This window comes from Pseudopodoces humilis, chromosome 1, assembly GCF_049639895.1.
Source record: "Pseudopodoces humilis isolate 2021_Gansu_Grassland_sample_001 chromosome 1, ASM4963989v1, whole genome shotgun sequence".
Lineage (NCBI taxonomy): Eukaryota > Metazoa > Chordata > Aves > Passeriformes > Paridae > Pseudopodoces > Pseudopodoces humilis.
In genome coordinates, this window is record NC_142200.1 from 50,428,377 (window position 1) to 50,450,855 (window position 22,479).

General features: G+C 44.4%; 1 protein-coding gene across 11 annotated transcripts in view; it reads left to right on the plus strand.

Annotated features, from left to right (window-relative positions):
* Positions 1–389: 389 nt before the first annotated feature.
* MTCL1 (microtubule crosslinking factor 1) overlaps positions 390–22,479 on the plus strand; it is a 120,771-nt gene continuing 98,681 nt past the window's right edge. For 5 of the 11 annotated variants that reach the window (XM_088065387.1, XM_088065412.1, XM_088065422.1 and 2 more), the window contains exon 1: positions 16,656–16,810. The gene's annotated coding sequence lies outside the window, so the exon portion shown is untranslated. Of the gene's footprint in view, positions 409–16,655; positions 16,811–22,479 lie in introns of those variants that run through there. The other 6 variants (XM_088065415.1, XM_088065401.1, XM_088065404.1 and 3 more) reach the window with 2 other exon arrangements.

The following is a 22,479-nucleotide window of genomic DNA, read 5'->3' on the forward strand; positions in this document are numbered from 1 at the left end:
AGCCATCACAGACAAATCCACAATAAAAGAAACACCGCGTGGGTCAGCAGCGGACATCAGAAACCTTCCCAGAGGAGAGGTAAGGAATGTAGAGCTGCCCTTGTCTCTTCTCCTTTGGTAAATGACTACTCAAAAACCCTAATTAAATTTCCATCTTTAAAATGTGATTTCCATTTGGTCCCTGAGGTTTAAAAATAGTGAAAAGATTTCAGCAATTGATGACACTCTCAACTGTACTAAATTAGAGTGCAGAGGAATTAGGAGTTGCTACTGATGGTGTCACATAGTAATGGTATCTCCTTTTCTTCTTGCCCTTGCGCCAGGTTGCTGTTCCCCACCACCACGCTCCCGGGCAGCAGCCACATACCAGAGAGGAAAATCACACACCAGTGGTGCTTGGTGGTCGGAGTAAGTTTTTTATCACTTTTGAATTCATTTAGCCCTTGAATCCCTTCATTCAGGCTTGCCCACGGACCTGCGCCTCCAGTCTTTTCTCACATACACTGGCTTGTGGAAAGAGGTAACAATTTTGCCTTTATGCGTGTTTTTGGCAACAGCTTAACTTTACTGACCACTGTGGAAATTCTCTAGATTTGCACTGCTGTGAACTAAACTGGGCTCGGGGGATCCGTGTGTGTGGGTTATAGACTCCTTAATTGCATGTGGGCAGCATTGTCCTCTGACTCAGAAATATGTTTGCCTTGGGAAAAAAAATAATATACTCCCAAAAAATTATTGTTGTTCTCCATTCATGGACGTGATCTCTTTAACATTGCCCTGCATTTGTCTTCACAAAATTTATTGGATAAATGGCAAAAAAAGCTATTAGTTGTTTCCACTGAAATATATGAGTGATAAACACATCTGTTATACTCCTGTACAGTAATTGGACATGTTTTTGATTAAACAGTCCCTGATTCAAGAGCATCTCACCTGCTCTTAATATGAAGGCAATAAAAATGTAGCTATGTGCACTGTTTCTGGCACAGTTTCAGCTCTTCCACATTACTTAAATCGTGACCATATATTCCAGTTAGCTTAGGCTTCAGGCTTTAAAAGCTCAATGTGAGTAATGAAGGGAAAGCAATCTGATTAGCTGGTGGAGCTGACTAAAAGGCACCTTCATTACAAAGGAGCTTAAAAAAGGAATAAAACTACATTAAATGGATTAAAGATATAATAATAATGGTAGTATCAAACTGCATAACAAAGAAAAATATCTGCATTCAACTGATATTAATATTTAATAGATGGCACAGACATGTCCATGGCTTTATATTTTTCTGTTTTAATGATCTTTACCACAGCTTGAGGTCCTTTGTCTTGTCCCCTTCTACTGACATCAGCTGGAGGAGACAAAGATTAAAACAAGGGTAATTTCCCCACGGTCATTGCTTGGCACTATTTCTGCTTTGCTCAGCCATGAACTGAAGTTTAAAGGATGAAGTACTGTCACTCAGGCTGATTCTCCCCTCCACCACATCTTACCAGGGTTAACCACTCAGCCAGTCACCACGGAAACGCATGGCTCCTTTGCCACCCCACAGCCTCATATTGGGAACGGCACCATAATCTCATTAGGAGGTTGAATTTGCCATTGAAACTTGAATTCCCATAACAGGAGGAGAGTGGACTAATGCAATTAAGCAAATTAGCGTTTTGAACCACTGCATGATATCTGTCCAATACCATGAGCAAAGACCAGGTAATATTCTTCCTCGCCTAAAAAAAAAAAAAAGTCACCAAAACCAATACTCCAATCCTCTCCCCACACAATGTTCAGGTAAATACTGTAGTCCCCTCTCAGCTGTAAAGGTCTTTACAAATGGGAAGAAAATTGTTCACTTGACCAAAAACCTGAATTGTTTGCCTTCGTTTTTCCCAGTGCTTGGATCCCAGTGGTTCTGATTTTTTTTATCAGTGTAATGTTTATGCTTCTAAAGGTAAAGTAAATAAAACCAGAACATTTGTTTTGCTCTTTTTTTATGGTATATGACAGTGGTTACCAGATCAGAACCAAAACTCCTGTTGATTTCAAGTGTTTTGATGTGAAGTGTTAAGTGCTGTGAATAACTCTCTTAAAATACAGTAGATTTCAAGAGATAATTCCGGCATATTCAGTAATTCTCTAGAAATGCAGATTATTAAATGCCTAAAGCAGCACTTTTCTGCCTTTTGTTGTGGGGTTTTGAGGCTAATCCAGTTCCCTCCTCCCTCCCTCACCCTGCCAAGTAAACAAAGCTGCACAAGTGGACTGTAGCGAGAATCAGGAACCATAAATCTTTGAATAATATCCTGGCACATGAGTTTCAAAGGCAACATATTTCTCTGAGAGCCCAGGGGAGAGTGTGAGGGAGACAGGGAAGGAAAGGAGCAGTGGTACCCTCCTGAGGATGACGCTGCCATCTCCATCACCGTGTTTCTTCCTGGGGAGGAAGAAGTTGGAATGGCATGGGTAGGATCTAGGAGCCTCTACGCATATCAATTACCAAGGAGGTTATGCCACTGGCTGCTTGCCGTCTTCATCTTTGAGTGAGAAAGGCAGGAATAACAAGTGCATTTTAGTAGATGTTACTGTGCTACCACTCATCTCCTCACAAACAAATCTCAGTCTGCCACCAGGCACTGCAGTCAGGAGGAGTGGAAGCATGGGTTATTACTAAATAAGGGCATCAGCTATACACTCAACTTTATATAATACACGGTTCCTACCCTAAGCTGCTTACAAAATAGACGTATATTATGTAGGCAGTATGCATAGTCCCAAAGGATAGTGTAATCTTAGCGGTTTTTCCTGAAAATGCGAGGGACTTCGAGATTGAGTCAGTGCTGAGAATATCTGTCACAAGCTTGAAAATAGAACGTAGTGTAGATAATGCTGTGGTTATTTGAAAAGCGTCACAAAGCCGAGTGTGTCAGTGGCCCCAAACTCCCAAAATGTCAGAGCTGAGCTGGTACTGAAGAGAAACTGATATGTGCTGAAACAGAAAATACAGGGCTGAGGCTCACAAACAAAATGAGCTCTGCACTGTGATGGCAGCAGCCATACAGTTTGGATTAAAGTATTTTGATATTTATGGTATCAGATCAGATAAGGGCAAATTAAAAAAAAAAAAGTTTTTAAATAATGGGTTTTTTTTCTGGTACCATTACAAAACAGAATCAGGGGTTGAATTACTTTCCTGTGTGAGTTCTTATGTAACACTGTAAAGTAGTCCTGTTTTGCCTATTTGGTTTTTCCCTTTTATCATGTTTGGATTTTAATGTAGCCCTAATCCTGCATATCCTGCTTTGAAAAGCTTAGATCTGTAATGTATTGTATGGTATTCTTTAAAAGGCTTTTCTCTTTATTGTGTGGTAGCCTTGAGTTAACAACAGAGATTTCAATTCTTAACCTTATATTTGATAGTTTTGCTTGGGTTGTATTCCTCATTTAATACAATGTAAAATTTCAAATATGCATATTAATTGGAACATATACTTGAAAGTTCTGCAGGGGTAAACACCATAAATGTGTCATTTGGGGGAAAAAAAAAAAGAGAGAGAGAGATTGAAGCCATGTTTTGTATCTATCATGAAAGGCTGTGACTGCTGTTCCTGCAGTGGATGGGTGTTACTTGCTCTTGAGGAGGTGAGGCAGGGAAACACTGCCAAGTACCCATGACTAGGTCTTCCTGGTCACCTTCTTTAATCTCATAGTGAAGTAATGAGTTCACTGAGCAGCTGTTATATTTTTCCCTCTCCTTCCCTGTTCTCTTTTGGGTGGTATATTTACTGTCACTGTGATTTTCCATCACACAAAAGTCTCAACAGGTAGTTTACACAGCTCACCTCTACTACAGTTCAGGCAAAAAAAACCCAAAATGCAGCTCTGCAGCTGCATCTCTGCCTTGACCTACTACCAGACTTAAACATAATGGTTTCAAACTCTGCAAGCCTCTGGCATCTTTCGTACCCTGATTATATTTTATGCTTGGAAAAAAGCATGAAGCACGGGTAGCCCCATGAAGATGGGAGGATAAGACCTTAAAAATTATGCTGCAGGCAACAAGGAGAACAAGAGAGGAGTAATGTGGCCCAAAGGACAAAGGGAATTTTAATAGTCTGAATGAGCAGGAGTTAGAAGAGAAGACAAAGCAGGAGATGGAGATAAACAAAGGCAGGGACATGCTTCAGGGAAATTGTAGTAAAGGAAGAGAATCTAAATGCCAAAAATGAACCTCCCTTTTTATCCTCTTTTTGTGTTTCATACAGTCGCATCAGCACAATGGGTATTCATCTCAACCACAGGATCCATTCATAACTTTTTCATCTCTTCAGGAGTCTGTTAAAATAGTACATGGCTTTGAGACAGTGAACTCTTGTCTTGAATGGAAAAAGGATGGCATACAGAGCCCAAAATTAAAGCTACTAAAGGGGGCTTTAAAGTTGCAAAATGTGATAAACTTAAAAATTATCTGCAACAATGCCAATTTAATAGATATTACACATTTTTCTTGGCCTTCAGTGAAGAATAGAGGCTTTATGAAAACAGATAAACATCTCTGGAATGTGGAGAAAACAGATTTTTAGTCCAAAAGATGTAAGAAGACAACCTGTTTTGTGGCATATAGAGGCACTGCCTCATCCAAATGTATTGTTGTTGACAGACAGCAAAAATGGATGAGTCAGGTGTGTATTCTTCATTCAGGTGATGGCTGCCATACCATAATGTTTTACATTATTGTTCACTGTTTATTGCTTAAGGGAATTGTCCCAGTTTTAATATCAGCACTTTGCCTGAATAAATCCTACATGCTTGTTATTTGGGAAAAGTAATATTGATTCATGTAGAGAAGGAGACTAAGAGCAAAGCAGAATAGTGGGGAAAAAAGATAAAAATAATGAATCCTTAGTGTTCCTTTGCAGGAAAGGCTCTACTTATGATGCAAATGATACAAAATTAATGCATTCATGAATTAAAAATGAGAGGTGTCACAAACATGAACTTGTTGTTGAAATGGAATTGCACTGCCATGTTCCTCATGAATTGCCACGTTATGCTGAGACCCCTCAGAGCAAAGCTGCTCACCCTCAGAGGGGTGAGAGGCTTCTGCACCACTGAACACAGAAAACAGAGGGACATCCTCCTGCAAGAAAGGTCTGTGGGGTGGATTTGTTAGAGGGAGGCACAGCCAGCAGGTGTTGTACACAGCCACAGTGTCTCATGAAGCCTCCACCAGTCCCTTCCTCTTCCCTACCCTCCATATTCTTCACCCACTTGGAAAGGGTGTGTAACAAGTGGAAGAGTGAGAGGTACAAGTCATTGTCAGGCTGCACTGGGATAGTTTTCCAAATATACTGTAATGGGAAGTATGTCCTAGACCTAGAAGTATTTTATTAATTGTTGGAAGGTAATTTTGTCTGTTACTTTTCTTTTTCTCCTCATCAGTCTTTTGTCTCCTCCCCTCCCCCAAGTTTTCCACTTTGCTGTGTGATGATAGATTTACAGAATTCTGGGTGTGCAATGTAACTTACAGTCTGATGCTAGTTATCTGTAAGGTGTGCCAAGAGAAGCTCAGCACAGATCTTCACAAATGATGGAAGGTTAATCCAGTCTCATCTCTTGAGTTGTTCTCAGCACACACAGCTACAATACTGGGGCTTCAGATAATGTTGACTAACACATTTCTTACTTTTAACCCATGGAGTAAATCCTTTTCAAAGCAAACTAAAGTTATGTTTTTAACTACAGAAATATTTATTGACTGTCCTAATAAATAGAAAACATTGAAGTTGTTCCTGTGATAACCAACTGATCATTTTGGTTCTACAAACTCTCTGAGCTTCTCTATTGACCTTTTCTATCAGCTTTCCTTCAAAATACAATTTTTCTCACCCATTCTGTATTTACTTCTGTTGTTATTTGAAACTTCATTTTATATTTGTTAACTTAGCTTTCCTTATTGCTGCTAAGCTATGATGCCGAGTATATGTTTTTGCTTATATTTTAAAAATCCTGTAGAGTTCCCTCTCTTACAAAACTGGTGAAGAAAGGCTTATCCATGTTCTGTGTCTTACTGTTACATTTTCCACTCTATTGTAAATTTCTTTTCCACGTCACTCAATTCAGCTAATTCTAAACTTTCAGAAACCTCTCTTCATCATATTCACATAAATGTCTTCAGCATTTCTCAAACACATGCAAAAGCTCTATATGCTGAATGCATTTTAGAAAGAATTATTTGCTCATCTCTAGTTCCCAGTCTTTCATGGATCTAAATTTAGTTTACCACAAAATTGTCTATTATGTAATTTCATTAAGGTTTTCCTAGAATCTGTCACAGTCTTGAGCCACTAGAATAGCCTTTTGCTATGAGCAAATATGGTGAATGAAGATATTCCCTTTATTTTCTAAACTGCTAATGAACAAGTTGAAAATTGCAATTGTATTGTGATATTCCTTGATAAGTTCAACAATTAACAGCTTTCCATTTTTTCCAGTTATCCCTACATACTTTCCACATTGCAGCAAATTGTTAGCTTGTTACAAGATGAATTGTCAAGAACCTCCAAAATCAGTTTTTATCAAAACTCTTCAGAAAATTTTGAAATAAATGGTTTATTATGCATTTCATAAGGTCTTGATGTTTAGAAAACGGTTAGATTTCTATGGAAGCCTCAATGGCTTAATCTTATTATTTTTAATTAATGTCTGTGTTGCATCCAGTGCTGAATCATCTTCTGCACTCACACAGAGCGGCAGCTGGTTTGTGATTCCACTTCTGTGCTGACATCCCCTTTTGGAAGGCATATCTTCCTACTCTTTTTTTCCTCTGGGTTTAATCTAGTCTTACCCAAGCAGTCACAAGCTGTGCTGCCACAGTCAGTGGATTTAGCTTTCTCCAGGGAAACAAGCAGCAGAGGTAGCCTGAGCAGAGCTCCAGCCCACACTCTAGCCTGCACTCCTGGACCATTCCTATGGCCCAGCTACCTGGAGATAAGCAAACCAAGCAGCTCAGCAGCCCCTCCCTGGGGATGGAGAACACAAGTCCTTGGGACAGAGAGCCAAGCCCACAGCAGCACAGATGGGAGAAAGGGTGGAAAACCAAACCCAGGGCCTGTCTCCTCTCAGCACAGGGCTGAAGGGCTGGGGTCAGATGTGAGCAACACTCCTGGGATACCCACTGCTGTGGCATCCCTCCAACAGGTGCCTGTTCTTAACAAGGATCGGGATAAAAATAATTTAGGAAGTTGCAGCATCAATGTAAGCAGCAGGAGTGTGAACTTGTAATCACTCCCAGACCAAGACACATATCCAATAAACTGAGGTTTTGGGTTATCTTCTCTTTAATGTGAAAAGATCTTCATATGACTATTGGACTAATTATTGCACAGGTGAGGCATTTAGATACATTTAACATCACAACGCCAGTCAGTGCTAGCACCATGCTGTCACTTCAAAATTTTGCATAAAGATTAGCAGAGCTGTAATTCCATTTCCAGGCAAGAAGTTGACAAAAAGGTATTTCTTCCCTCAGAAACTGGAGTACAGACTCTAAGCTTTCTTACAAGGTATGGTAACTAGAAAACTTTTCTTCTTCCTTGTTTTTCCTGCCCTGTCAAGACACTTCAACACCATTAAAGGGCTTGACTCTACAACCTGAATTGAAGTAAATCAATTAGTTGTCAGATTGTATCTTATCTTTATAAAACCAGTATTTCTGATACTAAATGATATAAAGAATTGCTTTCATCTAACCTCAAAAAAGAAAGCCCCTAAAGTGTTTTAAATATACATCATGTCAAAGTTTTATGCCTTTTTTGAAATTCTAATAATTCAGTGCTAAGGACACCTCTTGGATGTGCTACAAGTGTCTGCTGTTTTGAAAATATTTTCAATGAATATAAACTCCCTGATTTAGTGAACATCTTTATTGTTGAACCTGCTGTTACAGGTGAAGGGAAACACCATTCTCCATTCTGATACTGATAAGAAACCAACTGTAATACCCTACAAAACAAGAAAGTAAGCAAAGCTGCTTCTTTGACTTCTGAATGGGACTTGCTAGCCAAATTCAAAAATTATAGTCAATGACATATATATTGAAAAAACATAGAACCCTGAACATACCCCTAATACCATTCTTGGTGAGTTATATTGTGCTGAGATCGCAGGTGTTGTATTCTTCCACGTTTCCCACAATCAATGGTCTGTCTTCCAAACATTCCTCCAGTGAATGGAAATCATTCTTACCTGCTTATACTTCTCTTTATGTCAGGATAATGCATTCCTGCTCATTGGCTCTGCTACTTGTGAGCCTTTAATTTTGTTCCTTAAACACTGTTTGCATGTTCCTTAAAAATCACTGATTCCTCAACTCATTGCAGAGCCTTCTCAGCTGAGTTTGAACTGCAGGAGCTATCTGTGCTTGCTTCAAAGGTGCTTCATAACTGAGAGTTTGTGTGTCTCATGGGGAAAGCAATGACATGCCCCAGATTTGGATGGGAGCGTTGGAGAGGAAGCTCCATGTGGAAACGCATTCCTTCACAAAGGAATTGTGAAGCAGACTTTGGCAATCAGCTTTTCTGAGCCCTAACAGAACAGCAGATGCACTGAGGACAAAGGAACTCCTAAACCCTCACAGTCAGAGTATTTGTAAGAAGCAATTGTTTGGGATTTTCAGAGGCGGGAAAAAAACTAAGGATCAGCTGTCTCAAAAAACAGTCTTAAATCAAAAATGGCTACAGCTTTGAAGGGAACTGGCACTAAAGTCAGAGGTCATAAAGGTTTGGGATAAAATGGAGGCAGATTTATATAAATTACTGAAAATGGGTAAAACAAAAAATACAGTATGTTTGCCCATACATCTTAGGAGGAATTGAAGTGTGAATGAATGAAAATTTGGGGGTTAGATTCTTCTGGGAACAGCCTCCTTAGTCATGGTCAGAAAAAAATTGTTGAAGAGGTGCTAAGGGTAGGAGGAAATAATACAGTGGGAATGAAGCACTGTGGAAAAATACTGACTCTAATTGCTAAATTTGGCACAGATATATCTAGGATGTTAATCCTACTGAATCTTTGCTATATTGGGATATTGGTTACTTATCAGAGGGGTATGTGTGTGCAGAATTATATTTTCTGTAGCTTTCTTCAGCCGACTGTACCATCAGAAATGGATAATTTGTAATATTCTAAGACTGATATTTTGCTCAGTGTAAGGTGACACTTTCCTTGCAGGATATCCAAACTAATCACACTGCCAACCAACAGGCATCTTATTAGTCTGGCTCCTCAGCTTTTAAAATGTCTCATAATTCTGTGAAATATTTCTGGTGTTGAGATTCTATCAAACTGTATCTTACAAACAGTGTATCCAGTAATGCATGTCAATTTCAGCAACCAGGAACTGTGAATGTCATCCATCTTCAGTAAGTAACAAGTATATGACCCATCTTTCTTTTTCTCATTGAAGACCTGATAAATTAATGCTACCTTTCTGTGCCAGCTCCACACTGTCTATGGAGGAAGACCCAAAATGGGCTGTTCCTCTTCTGGTGCCTATAATTAGAGACAGCCTTTGAGTCTCAATGATTCTTGACTTATTTGGTCTCTCCCTGTTGCATCTCATCAAACATAAGTGATCCTTTGGAAGTTAGGCAGCTGGAAAATGAGTGGCACACAGTGGTGTGGTGCAGACAATAGCAGATCCCAACAACTTGTGCCTACAACGGAAAGCAGATGATACATTTTTAAGTGTGCATGTGGGTGTTTATTGACATCACAGGTAGTTTGTGAGGAGAAAAAGTACACATTTATTAGTATTGGAAACCACACTTTCTTTGTTCAGTTCTAAAAGAGGCAATAACTCTAAAAGCAGGGTATGTGCTCCTTGGTACAATAGCATGATATATCATTTTGGAGGTTATTTTCCCACTGGAAATGACAGCTGGCTGTACTCTGCAGAGATGGGACTGTGGTAAAAGACCAAGTCAGTCCTCAGCATGAGCTTTTGTGACTCTCGAGCAGGCATCAGACTGGAAAAACTCTGCCTTTGTGGTGCTGAACATAAAGGACTTTACATTCTGGTTCTTTGACATTTCCTTGGATATTGAAAGAGGAGCAGTGCACACTTGGGAACACCCACCTCTAACAGGGTTGTAGATTTCAGCCCGGGTAGCAGTGACTAACCCAAAGCTGGAGAACTGGGAGAGGAGGTGGCTGCAGGTTTGGGAAGAGTAAGGATGGCTTCACCTATGGGAACCATCTGCTGCTTGCAGAGGGAGGCACAAGCTCCTCCCCAGCAAGGATGCAACAGCCAAGTTTGCTTCCCAACCTGAGCCTGATCCCACGAGGTTTCTCTCTCACACACACACACACACACACACACACACACGCACTCAAGGCTCAGCATCAGCAGGAATTACTGACAGCAGTCAGCGAGCCCCATCAGCCCCTTAGTATTTAAGGGTTTGGTCTTTAATCTCTGCAGTCTGAGGAAGCTTCAAAGTCAGACTTCTGACTTGCTGCCCTGACACATGGCCACCTCTGCAAAAGGTGAGGGGCCACTGTTCTCTTATCAAAGCTGATTGCTTCTGTGTTTTGTGTGGACCCCAAAAATCCCTTTAGAAAGCATTGGTGATAAGTGCACAATGCCCAGGGGCTCCGTTGCTGGCTCCAAACGAGCAGGCATGGACAAGGAAAAAGCTCTGGTCATCCATGGAGTTTTATGGCCAAAATTAAGTTTACTAATGGAGTTTGGAGACTGTGCAGCTGGCTGAATGGGTTTTGGGGGGTCACAGTTTTGGATGAATGTGCCTGACATCTTGTGCTCTTCTCTTCTACTGCAAAAGTCCCTTACAGGAGCTAGTCATACAATTATTTCCATTCCCTGATTGAGTTATGGCAATTAGTAATATCATTACTGTAGGACAGAAGCTCTGGTGAAGAACTGAGACCTTTAATAATCAGGTTTTGTACAAATAAAGAGCAAGAAGTGACAATCTAGATATAACTCCTGGGACCAGGAGTAAAGCTTTAAAAAAGGTCTTTAGGGCTTTGAATCCCTCAGGGAGAGAAAGCAGTAGAGGGAGAGCTTGGGAAAAAAAAAAAAAGATTTGTGGATTTGTGAACTTGTAAATGTCACACATTTTTCTGTTGAAGCTACGCCTCATTTCTGTTGTTAACATGTCACTGTAACACCTGCTGGCCCTGATTAGGATTCCTCTGGGATGGTATAATCACAGAGCACAATGTGGCCACAAAGAAATTACAGCTCATGATCTGCAACATAAAAAAGGGGGAATAATGATAGACTCAACCAGACTTATGCTGGGTTATCCATACGTATGGCCTGTATGGATGCATTTGTGTCTTCATTTACTATTTTGATTTAGCTCTGTAAACATCAGTGTTCCCTCATAACTCTGAGCCTGGCCATTATAAGTTGGCTGCTCTTATGGTGTCATTGAAGAAGATCCCAAATAGGGATTTGAAATAGGAGAAAATAACAGCTTAGACTAAGGCTACTGTAAGATGGGCTGGCTAAGGGGGGAAATTTACATTTAGATTGAGCCTCTTCACATCTTCACTAAGTAATTGTAAACTCTCTCGTGCCCCAACCCAAAAAAAAGAATTTAGGCACTCCTGCACTGCCAAAAACTGTCTTATGCTTTGTAAAATGTGTGATAGCTAATCTAAACAGTCAGGCTTAGCATCTACTTTTCATAATTATTTGTGCAAATACAGCTCAGTTATCAAATGTCAGCATTAATCAGACAAAGGATATCAGCATTGCCAAAATAAACATGTTGTAAAAGTGTTGTGTCTGATTATTTGTACTATTCAACCAACACCCAGATGTCCTATTATGTTAAGAGCTACACAAGCATATAAGAAACCATTCCACCAGGAGGGAGTGCATGACTAATTTACGATAAGAGAAAACAATTGGACATTACAAGCAAATAAAAAGGAATAGAGAGGAGAATTAGGGGGCTTGTGGTAGTCTGTGACTGTGTATTCCTATAAGAACCAATAATTAGTTTTAAGTAAAGGAAAAAAAAAAAAAGTTTTGATATAAATAAGTAAGTAATATGATACCAGTAATTCTTACCAGGCATTTGCCTAGCCCAGTGGAGATTTCTGTGGTATGTACTTAGCTTTCATATTAGGGTCTTATCCTCATTCACGCCATGCCTGTTTACACCATTCTTCTAGGGGTCTCCAATAGGCATTGCACCACAGCAGAGGACAGAGGAACACAGCCAAAACCCTACAGCTGGCCTCATACCACACAAATCTACCATCTGCACCCAGCCAGGCACATGCCCAGGGAGGGCTACAGGGGCTGTGTTTCTTTGTCATTAAATGCCTTATACTGCCAGCACGGCATAAAGGGATCCTGATGTGACTGATCATTCATCTCCCTCTAACCTGTTCTGCTGCAGCATGTTTTCAGTGCCTCAGCCCAACTTTGTTTGAGCATTAATGCTAATAAATCACTTTATTAAAGTGCCTGGTTGAACTGGTGCTGCCCAAGACAGCGAAAATTACTGTATGTTTCAATGAGAAGAAGGTGCACAGAACACAAAGATACAGAGTTTACAGAGGTATCTACTCTCCAGTCTCCTTCCCGATCTGAGGTCACCCTGCCTTGTCATGGGCTTTTTCATTATTCTGAGACTCAATTTGTCAAGGGCACCTCCTCAGAAGTCAGGATGAGTTTTAGTCCTCTTTGCCTGCAGGAGTTTGTGGTTGGTGATGCACAGCAATACAAAAGACATCTTAAATACAAAGCGTTTAGCAGTTGAAACAAAGTATTTAGTGGGGGAGAAAAAATAAGTAAGATAAAAAAAATATATATTTATTCACGTATTTGCAGTATAAAATTTACAAGGTAACCACAGGAAACTGGGCTCTGTCAGGCACTTAAGTGTCTCAGATTAATTCTCCCAGACAATTCCCAGCCTTTTGTGAATGTGCTCCTTTCTTCACATCCCTAATTCTTTTCCCCTCCAGTGCAAAGAAGCCTGGCAGTGTCCCTCAGCTATTGTTTGTAGAAAAGTGGCTTATCTTGAGCCATACTTTTCCTTTCATTTTCCTTTTGAATTGAACCGTTCTGTTCATGGGGCAAAGTCAAAACATGGCACTCATAAATTATCACAGAGCAGTTCTCCTTTCATCACAGGCATAAACACTTCACAAATCTAGTAGGTGAAGCTGGAATTCCCATTATTCTTGGAATTTACAGCCAAAACCAAGTGAGAGTGGTGACATAGTAGTAGGCAAAACAGCCTTTCTGATATCTCCCATTTAGGGCAAGATCTATAATATTGTTTCCATAATAATTACTCTTTCTCATTATAAAATACAGCATTTGCCATCTCTTTCACTCTCTTTCACATTCCCATTAAGAAGAATTCCTTGAACTGACAAAAAAATTTTAAAATAATAATTTAAAAACATAACTAGCAGCACAGCAGCCCTGTACGGAACACTGATATTATGTGATGGCCTGATAGAAATGCTATGTTGTTGAAATGTAACAGTAGTTTATATTTTATAAGCCATTTTTCTAGATCAACTGAGTCACTTCATATTGCTTCTATACACTTGTCTCACCCAAACAAGTAAATTACTAATGTTTTACACGGAGGGAGAATAAGGGGACTTACACCTGCGAGTGGGTTAGTTGTGTTTGACTCTCTTCAAAGTGTTTTCTATAAATTTTTTAAGGGCTTGGCCCAACGAAGTCCTGCCGGTAGCTCTAGCAGAGATGTACATACCGGCCGCAGCCAGTGCGATCTGTGCCACAAGGGGTACTTTGCCGTGTGACCTGGAAGGCACATTTGGATGCGGGAACACAGCTGTATTGGCAGCGAGGCCAACGGGTGGAAAATAAAGAGCACTAATAGAACTGGAATTTTCAAGAGATTAAAAGAAAACCACCCAAGACAGCATAGCATCACCGCTGGGTGCCCTGGAGCAGAGCTTTCTTTCATCGCCTGCCCGCTCACGGAAGGACCACGCTGCCCTGTCGAGGAGGTCTAGGGGAGGGACCTGGCCACGTCCTCTCCCTCCGCTGCCGCTCCAAGCCCTGGCTTGGAGGTCCCCGGGGCTGGACCGCCCTGGCCCCCGGGCCCGCCGACATCCCGCCCATCACCGCTCTCCCGGCTGGGGCTGCCCACGCCGGCTGCCCGGGGAGCTGCTCACAATTCCTGGAGACCTGTAAATAAGCTCTGATTTGAATGTAATGTTTTTTTCACCTTTCCAGCCTTTACGAAGTAAGGACTACCTGTTGCATACTCATGCGGCAGCCCTATTCAGCAGGATAAATCAGTGTTCCCCTCTTTTACCAGGAGAAAAGGACCCGGGGATGCCCGAGCCGTCCTGGCTCTTTCCCGGGCAACGTGGCCTGGCCCCGGCCCCGGTTTGGCACTGCCAGAAACAGCTGCCCGGTCTCGCCTTGGCCACACGCCCCGTGGTGCCCGGTGCCCTCAGGCTCCAGCAGACCTTGGGGCTTTTACCTTTCGGGGTAATGCCTTGAGCCCAGATGAGCGGAGCGGGGGACTTGGAGAGCCGCATGATGCTGCCTGCCCTCCCACCCTCCCCAAAACGTCTGGGGCTGTCTTCCCCCGAGCACGCTGCAGTCCCTGACGTCCGGACGTGGATGATCCGAGCCTCCCAAGGACTTCAGAAGCTAAGCACGCATTTGCCACTTTCGTCTGACAGATAAGGCAGCCACCGCGGCTACTCCAGGGTCCGCTGTGCCCCAGCGGAGGAATCGGAAACATCCCGGCTGGAGCTGCTCTGGTCTCCCCATTGAGGCTGTGCCTCTTTCCCACGCCTGAGCCTCTCCTTCCTTTCGTTTACTCTCCGGTGCTTTGCTAATGTAAGGGCTGCAATTTCATATCCCCGTGCTCCAAAAGGACGGGTCCATGTCTTTTGTAGCTCAGCCAGAGCCAGGAACTTGCTGATATTCTCGGATACTCGGCTCTGCCTCTAGGTGAACCTGCATCTGCCTTGAGCAGGGAGATAATGCGGTGGCTGTTGTTTTGCTGCTGCCAGTCCCTGGAGAGAGCGTTTCCATGAAGTCTTAGCTCCGGGAAAAAAAAACAAACCAAAACAACCAAAACTGTCAACGCTATATAGCTCATGACTAGGAAATCAAAATTTCTCTCTAAATGAGGCTTTCTGATAGGAAGAGGCTGGCAGAGGCGTCCCTATAATAAAGCGTGCGAGGAAAGTAGTTTGCCGGGCTTGAGGAGAGCAGCCTGGCTGGTTGACAGAGGGGGCGGATCCTGCGCACGGGCGGGCAGCGCCGAGTCGGAGCGGCCCCGGCAGCCGCGGGGCTATTTCAGGAGCCGGGCGGAGGCGGCGGCTGGAGCCGGAGCTGGAGCCGGAGCCGGGGCAGTGATGGGGTTAGCGGCGCCGGTGGGCTGAGCGGGGGGCTTGTAAGCGGAGGCGAAGGCAGCCGGGAAAACAAGCCTTTGCCTCGGATCGAGGGGAAAAGGATAGGATTTTTGGGCTGCATCACAACTTGAGCAGCATCAAGCTGAGCCAGGCGTAGAGGGAAGCGGGAGGGGAAGAAGAAGGAGGAGGAGGAGGAGGAGGAGGAGGAGGAGAAGAAGGAGGAGACGGCTGCCACCGGAGGATTTGGGCTCGATTTATTCAAACAAATCAGTGCTCAGGAGAGAGCGGCGAGGAGGAGGAGGAGAAGGTGGGGGTGGGGGGGCAGGAAGGGGGGGATCTAGAAAGAAAAGTGTGAGGGCTGTGGCTGGGAGAAACAGAAGTGATGAGAGAGCGAGCAGGGAGGCTGGAGGAGGCTGCCCGTCCTGTCGCCGCGCCCCGCGGGGACCGCCGCTCCTGCCGCCGCCGGGCGCCCCCGCGGCCGCCGCTGCCGCCCCGCCGCCCCCCGCCCGGCCCCTGGGGGCGCCGAACGCCCCCGGCCGGGGGCCCGGCGCCGCGCTGGGGCCGCCGCCGCCTTCACCCGGTCACCACCACCCTCACGCCGAGAAGAAGCGGCTGCACCGCGCCCCGTCGCCCGCCAGACCTTTCCTCAAGGACCTGCACTCCCGCGCCGCCGCCCAGCCTCCGCCCGCGCCCCCCAAGTCCCCCGGCCTCCCCGCCCGGGCGCCCTCGTCGCCGCACCCGGGCGTCCACCAGCCCTCCGCGGGGCTCCTGGCGGCGCCGGGCCGCCTCTCCCCCCGCCCCGCCGCCCCGGGGGCCAAGGCGGCCGCCGCCGCCGTCACCGCCGTCGGCAGGGCGGGCGCCAAGGCCGCCCCCTGCGCCAAGCGGGCAGCCCGCGGTCCGGAGCCGGGGCCCGGCGGCCGGGGCGCGGGGCGGCAGCCCGGCGGGGAGGCGGCCCCGCCGCCCGGCAAGGGCAGGAAGGCGAAGCGGGGAGCCGCGACGGGCAGCGGCCATGCGGCGGCGGCGCCGGCACGCGTCGGCCACACGGACAGCAGCTCCGACCTCTCCGACTGCCCCTCCGAGCCGCTCTCCGACGAGCAGCGCCTGGCCCCGGCCGCCAGCAGCGACGCCGAGTCCGGCACCGGCTCCAGCGACCGCGAGCGGGAGCCTCCTGCCGCTCATCCCGCCGCTCATCCCGCAGCTCATCCCGCCGCTCATCCCGCCGCCGAGCCGCCCCGCTCCGGCCATGGGCCCGGCCCCGGGCGCGGAGCTCCGCCGGCCCTCGGCTCCCGCGGGGATGCGCTACCTGCGGCCACGGGCGGGGGGCGAGCCCCGAGCCGCGGGGAGCCGCCGCCGGCGCCCCCGGAGGAGCTGCAGCGGGAGGTGGAGGAGCTGCGCTCGGAGAACGAGTACCTCAAGGTGAGCATCGCCCGCGGAGCCCGGCCTCGGCGGGGAAGGGAAGGGCAGGGGGCGGCAGCGGGAGAAGCGCGGCCCCCCCCTGCCCGGGAATGTGGGGACAGCGCTTGGAAGGGGGGGAAGTAGATTCGCGCTGCCTGGAGTTACCTTCCGTGGGACCCCCCCGCCCCCGCTGGACCAAATGCCAAATTTTACCCGCAGGAGAGAAATAGGGGCAGGGAGAACCAGCCGTGCGCCTCGGCCCCCTCCTCCCCAGCCCCCACGAAGCGAGACCGCGGCACGGCTTAAGGATAGTTAAGGGACTTAAGCGTATGATCGCGGCTCCCTGCAAAGCCCGGTCTGTGGGCGCTGGATGAACGTCAGTCCGATGCAACGTGTACCGTGGCAATGTTGCGTTTGGTTGACGTGGTGGTAGCTCAGCAAACCCCGACTCTTTCTAAAGCACCGCAAACGCTCCACTGGTTAGCAGGACTTTGCTTTCCAGGAACTGTTTTCCTCAGTATCGCCCTTTTAGGAAAAGCCAAGGAACAGGTTCCCTCATTTGATGTGGAAAGGATGGCAGCATTAAGTGCTGTGCTTATTGTGCTACTTTATCACTGGAAAGTACTAATAGGACAACAAGAGCAGCAAGAATAAAAGTGGCATTGCATCCTTCAATGAACTGAAAAGTTCATCAGTATGAATCCATCCTCGGAGAAACAGGGAAGTTAAATTCAGGCGAGCTCTGAGCTGGGTTGACCTGTTGGAACCTTTAGTTGGACTTGTACTTACAATCTGATCTTTTGGCAGAGCAAAGGAGCTACATCCATAAAGATCTATAAATAAGATAAACAGATAATCCTGTAACCACAGCCACTGTTTGACTCCGTCTCTGGTGAACACAATCTTTGTTCCCTGTTATTGGGAACACTCTGTTGTCAAGCAGAATAACCATGAAAATCCATGTAAATCTAGGATCCTTACTCGAATAGGAACTGGAGTTTTGTGTATAACCTTGGGAAATAAGGGTGATAAAGATACAGGCTAGGCTCGTTAAAGGGTTTTGGCTAAGGTACAAAAAACAATATTCAGCATAGCAAAAGGATAACAGCAGGGGTGCTGCAAGGTTCTTTGCTGGGTCTGGTGCTGCTTAGTGAACTGGAAAAAGGAACGAGCAATGATACAGCAAAATTCTCAGATGACATTAAGTTTTTCTAGCTTAAGTCAAGTCTAGCAAAGATCAGACAGCACTTAATCACAAAGTTAACCCCTGAGGAATGTGTGAAAAAGGAAGGCAGAGGACGGTAAATAAATCTTTACATTCAAAATCTTATGTACTTGGAGGGAAAAAGTATGCACTCTTCTGTTTAAGTGTGGTGTGTTAACTCGGGAGCATCATGAGAGAAGGAGAAATTAAAATCTGCAAAAATTGTTAGATTACAGTGGGAAGTGAACAGACACAAAGAAAATCTGGCAATATTTTCAATATTTTATAGAACTGTAGCTATTACACAGGTCAGTGGGTGTATCTAAAATACTGTGGGCACTGCTGGTCATCTAGAAAAGGATAATACAAAACCAGACCAATAAAAATTATTGGCTCATAGCAAAGCTTTTATAGCATTCATTGGATGGGAAACTCGAGTGTGGTAGGGAAATGTAATAGTCTATAAAAAGACAAGCAGCACAGAGAACCTTTATCACAAGCTTATGTTTTATTTGACAGCCTAGAAGCAAGAGGAGATGTGATGAAATCAGAATTGATAATGGGTTTGCTTAAGGAGTAGCTAACTGGCACTGCCACTAGAAGTCATGAAGTCCAGGAGCATCTCCTTGCATTACAGGATTTGCACAAGTATATGAGTACTTTATACTTAAACACATTACAAAGTGTGTCAAGCTCTCTTTATACTGAAAATGATTTTTACTTTGGGAAACTGAAAAACAAAGAGTGTGTCTGAATTGTCTAGGACAGACCCCTGTTACTGTGTCCCACCTGAGGAACCCTGTGATCGTGGGACCTAGTTGACAATGGAAGTCTTAGGCGAATAACTTAATTCTGCTTCATTCCAACTTTTTCACCCTGTGCAATGTCTTCAAGTCTTTTACCTTGATGTCTTCATCATCTACAGCAATTGTGTCCTAATACTGTTTTTGATTCAGATTGCGACTTTGTCATGCTAAAAGTATTTCTGTGTCTATCTGGTAGGATAATACAGACTGGTTTCCTCGGTGGGCATGTCCTGGTGCCTGGAAATGAACTAACACTATTGCCTCTTCTGAGGGAAAATGAGTGTGTTGTCTGCTTTGCTTGGCCACCTGGGTGTGTGAAGTCTTAGTTCTGCTCCTCTCTCAAAATGGTTGGAAACAGCCCAGTGGTGCAAAAATTACCAGGAGAATTCCCAAACTTCATTTGCCTTTCCTAGAAAAACCTATCAAAAAGTCTGCAAATTAAAACCACATCACTGTCTGAGTTGTTTACTTGTGGGTTTGTTTCGTGTGTTTTTTACAATGCAGTTCTCTTGGTTGGCATTGGAGTGAGCTGTGTTTCTCCAGAGGGGGCTAAGGGATAACAGGGATGCTGTCAACTGTAAATAGACAAATGATTAGATAAATCCCAGAAGAAACTGCTAATTTCCTGAGCATGGCCACAAGCCAAATTTTGTGGTTTTCACTCCTCCTTATCCCTCCCTGCAGCTGGAGTGCAGCCCTAAGTGTACATAATAAAGTCTTTTTCTGGGAATTTTAACTTTCAGGTGGGAAGGTCTTTCATGTATCTTTCTTGTGTCTGTAACAGGTTATAGAAGATACACACACAGACACGCACACACACAGACTTAGTGCTAAAGATTACTGGAGATTAAAGTGTTGCCAGAAAGGAAAAAACAAAACAAAACAAATGCAATAATTTGTTTTTGTTTCTACATACTAAGTACTAGAAAGTCTCCCAGAATGCAGAGCAAGCTGCTGCTTCTGCAAACACCTCAGACTTCTTATACCATGAGCCGGATTTTAACTTGGTATCAAGTTTCCACCTTACGTATTTCCAGGACATTACTCTAGATAAGAATTTGGCTCTAGCCATAGCTAACTAGCTGCAAGGCTAAGCCCGTAGGTGAAGTGCATGAGGAGAAATGCTTACAATGAGAAGCGTCTCTTCTACTACCTTTGTGAAATTTCATCATTGATTTCAGTTTCATGTATTCCTTGCATGACCTGATTTCAGCTACCCGTGGGGGTAGACTGTAATACTACAGCAGCATTTAAAAGATATCACTTAGTTGTTGATGTCTAAAAAGAGAAATTTTGTCATGGTGCCTGACTCTTCAGGTAACTGCTGGTAGTAGATAAAGTTTTAGTTATTGCTAGTTAGTACTGTCAGTAGTAGCAAAATACTGCCCACACAAGTGGTTGATTTTCAAGTTTACTTTAATGTGTCCAGCACATGGAGAAGTGTCATTCACTATGTGAGTCCTTGGGAAACTTGGAAAGAAGCCATTTGTGGTGTAGAGCCCTCTGAAGGGTGAGGAATCTTAAGGAAGAGGGCCCAAATTTTAGCAATTAGACGTGTTTCTTCTTTGTCTCAGGCAAACTTTAATTTAGACTGTGTTAATTAAATAAATGTGCTAGCAGAAACAGCAGCAGTGTTTTAGTCACAACACACGCCCCTTTTCTCTTTGCACCCTTCATGGCCATAATGTGAAAGCAGCCTCCTACATGAGGCATGACACTTCCTACAGCCCCTAAAATAAAACTGGTGCTTGCTGTGCTTTTCTTTACCTGGCCTTCTCTTTGTGCCTGTATTGGTACAAGTTCAGTATGCTGGAAATGCTGCTATGGTGTGGATGAGCACAGAAATATACTATCTTGGATTTACTAGAAAACTGTCTTTTTTGTCTTGCTTTGTCTTTTTTTCTTTTTGTAAGGACCACTCCAGGCCCCTTATTCCGCTGTGATGCATCTAAACTAGGTTCGTTTTTGTTTAAAATCACAATGTGTGTCATATGAGGCTACATTGTATTTCTTTACTCACTTGAAACTGTAGCTCTTTGAGTTGTAGGCTGAGCCCAGGGGGAGTAATTCCACCGCTTCTTTTGTTAACCTGCGGGGATTTGTGGATGTCGAAGGGTTTTGCAGAGCAAAAATGATGAAAAGCAATGGCACCAGTTTTTTTTTCCTTTTAGTGAGGGTTACCAGAGTAAAAATAGAGCTCATCGCACGTCTCTGCTTGACAATCTCTGCTTTTCCCACCTGGAGAGCGGTGGTCCCGGAGAGAAGGGAAGGTCACAAACCCCGCATGGCTGGGCTCAGCCGGAGGGACCAGCTGCAGAGGGAGATGTCACTTTGGGGGAAGAATAGCGAGCCCATGTGCCCTGTTAGCTCCAGCTGAGTCCCTGTCAGCCCCTACCCTGCCTGGAGGGGACGAGCTGTGTGACACACCAGGCAATAGTTTGCTAGGGTGGCCCTCAAGAAATTCTATGGATGTTGCCATTGATGAGTGCTCGAACAGCTTCACGAGCCCCAGCCGAGGATTATGTGCTGAAACAATACTGTAGCTGGTGAGAGTGAGGCAGGAAAGCTGCCAGATGCTGCTCTTGCGCTCAGATCCTGCAAAGTTAAACCAGCCCTCAAGTCAACAGGTGCTCACGGTCCTATGACTTTTCAGTTCACATCTTGGTTTCTGCACAAGCTTCAGATCACGCTGATTGGTGTATGACTTGTAAAATATCTGATTTGAGAGCTAAGGAATAACATCAGGGGCCCAGGGGCTTCGGGTTCATTAACATATTTCGCAAGAGGCAAAAATAATGGTTGCTGCTTTTTTCCCAATCAAAGCCTTTCAGAGCATATTTATCCCTGCTGCAGTTCTGCTGTGAAGTGCTATGGGGGATGTGTTTATTCCTTAGCAGCAGCAGCAGCATCTCCTACATATAGACATTTTGAGATATTTAAAACATGAAAACAGAGCTTATGTAAAATCACAGTTCATGAATCTTAGATTTATCAAGGACTTTCTAGAAGCTCTGAATTTGCCAGTGCAATAGTAGCTACCCACTCTAACTTCCACTCTTCTTCCCTTCTCCACTCTCCCCTCATTTCACTAAATGTATATTAAATAACTTTCTTTAGAAAATAGTCCTGACAAAATCTATAAATATGACTTTTGGGTAGATTAATAAACATATCCTTTACATAGACATTTGAATTTCCTCCTTCATTTGCATTTTCTTAAACACTATACAAAATATTGATTTTGTGTGTTTTTGTCTTCCTAGTTTGTAAGTATTTTCAACTTAATATATGACTTCTGGACACTGATGGGTTCTAATTCGCTGGAGCCTAAAGACTTTGCCACTATGTTTAACTGTTTTCACAGAGTAATGAGTTCAGTATCCATGTATCTTTTATGCTGTTTTTTTGCATGTCATTTCTCCCTAATAATAATTTTCAAGTTTTCTGTGACTCATGGTCGCGTTCCACTATTTAGTCTCTATTCAGGCTCTGAGATAGGAGCTTTTTTATTTCAGGCAGTAATTCGTCTCAGTGAAGGTAGATCAGCAGGCTGACCTAAATGCAAGTGGTGCAGATGACCCTTTCTCTGTATTTACACGTGGTTTAGTCATCTTGCTTTGGACTGCATTTACTCTGACCCCTTGAACAAAACATCCTCCTCATGCATAGGTCTTAAAGCT